Source organism: Prionailurus viverrinus, chromosome X (genome assembly GCF_022837055.1).
Source record: "Prionailurus viverrinus isolate Anna chromosome X, UM_Priviv_1.0, whole genome shotgun sequence".
Classification (NCBI taxonomy): Eukaryota; Metazoa; Chordata; class Mammalia; order Carnivora; family Felidae; genus Prionailurus; species Prionailurus viverrinus.
The window spans coordinates 61,712,846-61,720,091 of record NC_062579.1 but is presented as its reverse complement, the minus strand read 5'-3'; the positions used below and the strand labels follow the sequence as shown (position 1 = coordinate 61,720,091).

Below are 7,246 nucleotides of genomic sequence, written 5' to 3'. Positions count from 1 at the left end.
GTTATTGATCACTCTGAACAGTTTGCTCTTGTCATTTTTTAATCTGTCTCTTCTCTTTTTCCTCATTTCCCAGACAACCAGTAACTTGCTTTCTATCATTATAAATTAGTTTCTATTTCTAGAATTTTATTTAAAGGTTGTCATACATCATGAACATTTTTGTATGGTTTCAGCATATTTTTTTTTTAGGTTCATCCATGTTATAACACATGTCAATACTTCATTCCGTTTTAAAATTGACACATGTCAATACTTCATTCCGTTTTAAAAAAACGGGCAGAACTGTGCTTGCTTTGGCAGCACATATACTAAAATTGGAACGATACAGAGAAGATTAGCATGGCCCCTGCGCAAGGATGACACGCAAATTCGTGAAACGTTCCATATAAAATAAAATAAAATAAAATAAAATAAAATAAAATGGGCAGAACTAAATAGAAATTTCCAAAGAGATACAAAGAGATACAGAGAAGATTAGCATGGCCCCTGCGCAAGGATGACACGCAAATTCGTGAAGCGTTCCATATAAAATAAAATAAAATAAAATAAAATGGGCAGAACTAAATAGAAATTTCCAAAGAGGAGCTCAAAATGTTCAACACATGAGTAGTTGCTTAATATCATTAATCATCAGCAAAATGTAAATCAAAACCAGTGAGTTATTACCTACCTAATGCCTGTTTGAATAAATGTAATCAAGAAGATTAGAAACAAGTGCTTGTGAGGATGTGGTGCAAAGTGAACACTTATACACTGTGGTGACAGTGTAAATTTCTTCAAACTCTATTGAAAACAATATGAAAATTTCTCAAAAAAATAAAGAGTTCCAACATAAAATCCAGCAATTTCACTTCTGGGTATATATAAAAAGGAAATGAAAACAGAATTTGGACAAGATACCTGCACTCCTATGGTTATTACAGCATTATTCATAATACCAAGATATGTAAACAATCCATATGCCCACCACTGAATAAAGGAATAAAAAAGATGTGATGCATATACACAACAGAATACTATTCTGCCATGGAAAAGAAGGGTGTATTTAATTGCAACCATGTAAATGGATATTGAGCACATACTAAGCAAGATACGCCAGACAGGGAAAGACATGTACTACATGGTATCACTAATATGTGAGATCTTTTTTTAAAATTTTTAAAATTTAAATCCAACTTAGTTAATATAGAGTATAATAATGATTTCAGGAATAAAATTTAGTGATTCATTAACTTACATATAACACCCAGTGTTCATCCCAACAAGTGCCCTCTTTAATGTCCATCACCCATTTAACCCATTCCCCCACCCAAACCCCACCAGCAGCCCTCAGTTGGTATTCTGTATTTAAGTCTCTTATGGCTTGCTTCACTCTTTGTTTTTATCTTATTTTTGCTTCCCTTCTCTATATTCATCTGTTTTGTTTCTTAAATCCCACATATGATTGAAATCATATGATATTTGTATTTTAATTTGTCTTTTCTGACTGACTTATTTCACTTAGCATAAGATACTCTAGTTCCATCCATGTTGTTGTAAATGGCAATATTTCATTCTTTTAATCACTAAGATTCCAGCGTATATCTCTATCATTTCCTCTTTCACCATTCATCAGTTGATGGACATTTGGGCTCTTTCCATACTTTGGCTATTGTTGATAGTGCTACTATAACCATCGCGGTGCATGTGCCCCTTTGAATCAGCATTTTTGTAGCCTTTGAATAAATAACTAATAATGCAATTGCTGGCTCATAAAGTAGTTCTTTAAAAAAATTTTTTTTTAATATTTATGTGTCTTTGAGAGAGAGAGCATGTGCAAGGGAGGGACAGAGATAGAGGGAGATACAGAATCTGAAGCATGCTTCAGGCTCAGCTGCCAGCACAGAGCCTGATGTGGGGCTCAAACCCCTGAACCACGAGATCGTGAACTGATCCAAAGTCAAACGCTTAACCGACTGAGCCCCCCAGGTGCCCCATATTTTTAATTTTTTAAGGAACCACCATCCTGTTTTCCAAAGTGGCTGCACCGGTTTGCATTCGCACTAGCAGTGTAAAAGGCTTCCTCTTTCCCACATCTTTGCCAATATCTGTGGTTGCCTGAGTTGTTAATTTTAGCCATTTTGACATGAGGTGGTATCTCACTGTAGTTTTGACTTGTATTTCCTTGATGATAAGTGATGTTGAGCCTGTTTTCATGTGTCTTTTAGCCATCTGTATGTCTTCTTTGGAGAAGTGTCTATTCATGTCTTTTACCCATTTCTTCACTGGATCATTTGTTTTTTGAGTGTTGAGTTTGATAAGTTCTTTATGGATTTTGGATACTAACCCTTTATCTGATATATCATTTGTGAGTATCTTCTTCCGTTTGGTCGCTTGCTTTTTAGTTTTGATGACTGTTTTCTTCGGTGTGCAGAAGCTTTTTAACTTGATGAGGTCCAAATAGTTCATTTTTGCTTTTGTTTCCCTCTCCTCTGGAGATATGTCAAGTAAGAAGTTGATGCACCGAGGTCAAAAAGGTTGTTACCTGTTTTCTCCTCTAGAATTTTGGTGGCTTCCTGTCTTACATTTATGTCGTTCATACATTTTGAGTTTATTTTTGTGTATGGTGTAATAAAGTGGTCTAAGTTCGTTCTTCTGAATGTCACTGTTTAGTTTTCCCAACACCATTTGCTGAAAAGACTCTTTTTTCCATTGGATATTCTTTCCTGTTTTGTCAAAAATTAGCTGGCCATATGTTTGTGGGTCCATTTCTGGGTTCTCTATTCTGTTCCACTGATCTATGTGTCTGGTGTTGTGCCAGTACCATACTGTCTTGATGATTACAGCTTTGTAATACATCTAGAAGTCCGGAATGATGCCTTCAGCTTTGATTTTCTTTTTCAACATTGCTGTGGCTATTCAGGGTCTTTTCTGCTTCCATACAAATTTTAGAATTATTTGTTCCAGCTCTGTGAAGAATGCTGGTGTTATTTTGATAGACATTGCATTGAATATGTAGATTGCTTTGGGTAGTATTGACATTTTAACAATATTTGTTCTTCTGATCTATCAGCATGGAATGCTTTTCCATTTTTGTGTGTGTCTGTGTCTCCTTCAATATATTTCATAAGATTTCCATAGTTTTCAGTGTCTAGTTTTTTCAGCTCTTTGATCAGGTTTATTCCTAGGTATTTTATGGTTTTTGGTGAAATTGTAAACTGGGTCAATTCCTTGATTAGTTTCTGTGGCTACCTTATTGGTATATAGGAATGCAGCCAATTTCTGTACTTTGATCTTATATCCTGCAACTTTGATGAATTCATGTATCAGTTCTAGCAGTTTTTTGGTGGAGTCTTTTGGGTTTTCTTCATAGAGTATCATTTCATCTGTGAAGAGTGAATGTTTTACTTCCCCCTTGCTGATTTGGATGCCTTTATTTCATTTGTTGTCTGATTGCTGAGGCTAGGACTTTGAACACCATGTTGAATAACAGTGATGAGAGTGGACATCCTTGTCATGTTCCTGACCTTAGGGGTAAAGCTCTCAGTTTTTCTCCCATTGTAGATGATATTAGTTGTATATATGGCCTATATAATGTTGAGGTATGTTACTTCTATCCCTAACTTCTTGATGGTTTTATGAAGAAAAGATGCTGTACTTTGTCAAATGCTTTCATTTCCATCTATTGAAAGGATCATGTTGTTCTTATCCTTTCTTTTACTCATTTGATGTATCACATTGATTGATTTGTGGGTATTGAACCAGAGTTGCATCCCAGGAAAAAATTCCACTTGACCATGGTGAATAATTCTTTTAATGTATTGTTAGATCTGGTTTGCTAGTATCTTGTTGAGAATTTTTACATTCATGTTCATCAGAGAAATTGGTTTGTAGCTCTCCTTTTTTAGTGGGGTCTTTTACTGATTTTGGAATCAAGGTAATGCTGGCCTTGTAGAATGAGTTTGGAAGTATTCCTTCCATTTCTATATTTTGGAACAGGTTCAAAAGAATAGGTGTTAACTCTTTTTTAAATGTTTGGTAGAATTGCCCTGGAATGATAACTGGCCCTGATCTCTTGTTTGTTGGGAGATTTTTTATTACAGATTAATTTCTTTCCTGGTTATGGATGTGTTCCAATTTTATATTTCTTCCTGTTTCGGTTTTGTTAATGTTTCTATTATTTTTTTTCTATTTCTTACAGATTGCTCAATTTGTTGGCGTATAATTGCTCATAATATTCTCTTATTATTGTTTGTATTTCTGCAGTGTGGGTTGTGATATTTCCCTTATATATGTGACTTTATTTATTTAGTTCCTTTCCTTTTTCTTTTTTATCAAACTATCTAAGGGTTTATCAATTTTGTTAATTCTTGCAATATGCCAGCTACTGGTTTCATTCACCTGTTCAACTGTTTTTTCTTATCATTGATTTCTGCTCTAATCTTTATTATTTCATGTCTTCTGCTGGTTTGGGGCTTTATTCGCTCTTCTTTTTCTACCTCTTTTAGGTGCTAGGTTAAGTTTTATATTTGAGACCTTTCTTACTTCTTTAGAAATGCCTGGATTGAATATATTTCCCTATTATTACTGCCCTTATTGCATCCAAGAGTGTTTGGGCTGTCGTGTTTTCATTTTCCTTGGCTTCCTTTGTAGTTTTTAATTTATTCTTTAATTTCTTGTTGAACCAATTCATTCTTTAGTAGGATGTTATTTAATCTCCAAGTGTCATGGTCTTTCCAATTTTTTTTTAATCTTGTGGTTTATTTTGAGTTTCATAGCGTTGTTGTCTGAAAATATGCAGGGTATGATCTCAATCGTTTTGTAAATGTTGAGTGCTGATTTTTGACCCATTATGTGATCTATTCTGGAGAATTCTCCATATGAATTCAAGAAGAATGTGTATTATGTTGCTTTAGGATGAAATATTCTGAATATATCTGTTAAGTCCATCTGGTCCAGTGTGCCATTCAAAGCCATTGTTTCCTTGTTGATCTTTTTACATGATCTGTCCATTGTTGTAAGTGGGGTGTTGAAGTCCCCTACTATTATGGTATTATTATCAATGAGTTCCTTTATGTTTGTGATTAATTGATTTATATATTTAAGTTCTCCTATTTTGGGAGTATAAATGTCTACAATTGTTAGATCTTCTTGGTGGATAGACCCCTTAATTATGATATAATGCCCTTCTTCATCTCTTGTTACAGCCTTTATTTTAAAATCTAGTTTGTATGATATAAGTATGGCTATTCCAGCTTTCTTTTGATCTTCATTAGGATGATAGATGGTTCTCAATCCCCTTGCTTTCAATCTGCAGGTGCCTTTAGGTCTAAAATGGGTCTCTTGGAAGCAGCAGATAGGGTCTTGTTTTCTTATCCATTCTGATACCCTGTGTCTTATGATTGGAGCATTTAGTCTTTTACATTTAGAACGAGTACTGAAATATATGAATTTAGTGCCCTTGTATTGCCTGTAGAGTTTGTACTTCTGGTGATGTTCTTTGGTTCTTCCTAGTCTTTGTTGCTTTTGTTCCTTTTTGTTTTGTTTGTCTTTTCTCCACTCAAATATTCTTTCTTACAATTTCTTGCAGGGCTGGTTTAGTGGTCATGAAGTGTCATAGGCTCTAAGTCTAAAGTTCTCTCCTGTCTAGCAAGAGAGCGGGATGCAGGATTAAAATGTGAGAGATGGCTAATGTCTGGGAAAAGACAAGAGCCCTGAATAAGGGTCACTGCCCAGTTTTTATTAGGATCAGAAGGTTTACAAACATGGTGATGGATGTGCACAAGGAGACAATGAAATTGTGAACATTAACTTGGGGACGTGAGGGAAAGGGGATCTTGAAGATATTCAGGGTTAAGGGTTTGAGTTAATACAAAACAAATTCCTGGCACCAGGCAGTGGGGCAGAAGTTTGTTTACAGCAGACATGAGGCACCACCTCTGTTTATCTTAGCTAGCCTAGGGGGTGAGACAGGTAGGACATATGACCTCAGGGTAAACAAGGCACCTTTTCCTTTGTTAATCATCTCTGCTCTGGGCAGCTTCACCTGCTGCATAGCAGTCTATAGCCCTATTTACCTGTTTACCTAACTTTGTCCTTCCCTTCTATGAAAGTAGCTTTCTGCTATAGTACTAAATTGGGGGGGGCTCTTCTTCCCTGAGCACCTAATCTTGTTTACCTTATATACCTTTGTATTGGGGGCCTTATACCCCCCTTTCTATTCTGCGGCTCTGGCCCCTCCTTATTTTACTCTAGGGGTCTTATCTTGTTTACCCAAACTTGGGTAAGAGCACCCTATATCTTTGTAATTCTTTATGCCTTGTTAACCCATTTGTGTGAGCCCAGGGAATTTCTAAGCTTATTCTCCATAATGAACTCCTTTTGTTTTTATTTGGGAAACTATCTCTCCTATTTTGAACGAGTGTCTTGCTGGATAAAAAATTTTTGGCTGCATATTTTTCTGATTCACCACAATGAATATATCCTGCCTCTCCTTTCTGGCTGACCAAGTTTCTGTGGATAGGTCTGCTGCAAAACTGATGTGTCTTCCCTTATAGGTTAAGGACTTTGTTTTTTTCATTTCTGCTTTAATAATTATGTCCTTGTCTGTGTATTTTAGTGAATTTGATTATGATATACTTTGGAGATTATAGGTTTTTGTTGGATCCAATAGGAGTTCTTTGTGATTATTGGATTTTGATGTCTGTGTATTTCCTCAGATTAAGAAAGTTTTCCACTATAATTTGCTCACACAACCCTTCTGCCCTTTTTTCTCTCTCTTCATCTTCTGAGACTCACATGATTCAGATGTTATTCCTTTTTAAAAGCCACTGAGTTCTCTAAGTCTCATGATCTTTTGCCTTTTATTCCCTTTTTTCTACTTTATTATTCTCCATAATTTTATCTTCTATATCAATGATTTGCTCTCATGCTTCATCCATCCTTGCTGTCATGGCATCCATTCGAGAATGCATCTCTGTTATAGCATTTTTTTTTTCAATGTTTATTTATTTTTGGGACAGAGAGAGACAGAGCATGAACGGGGGAGGGGCAGAGAGAGAGGGAGACACAGAATCGGAAACAGGCTCCAGGCTCTGAGCCATCAGCCCAGAGCCCGACGCGGGGCTCGAACTCACGGACCGCGAGATCATGACCTGGCTGAAGTCGGACGCTTAACCGACTGTGCCACCCAGGCGCCCCTCTGTTATAGCATTTTTAATATCAACCTGACAAGATTTTATTTCTTTTATCTCCACAGAAAGAGATT

The 7,246-nt window shown here is 36.1% G+C and overlaps 2 non-coding genes across 2 annotated transcripts; both read left to right on the top strand.

Moving 5' to 3' along the window:
• The first annotated feature begins 284 nt into the window (after positions 1 to 284).
• LOC125158075 (U6 spliceosomal RNA) lies at positions 285 to 391 on the top strand. Its single transcript, XR_007149183.1, has one exon. It is a non-coding gene; the product is annotated as a U6 spliceosomal RNA (small nuclear RNA).
• Positions 392 to 427: 36 nt separating this feature from the next.
• LOC125157987 (U6 spliceosomal RNA) lies at positions 428 to 531 on the top strand. The gene has a single exon (XR_007149125.1). It is a non-coding gene; the product is annotated as a U6 spliceosomal RNA (small nuclear RNA).
• Positions 532 to 7,246: the final 6,715 nt, after the last annotated feature.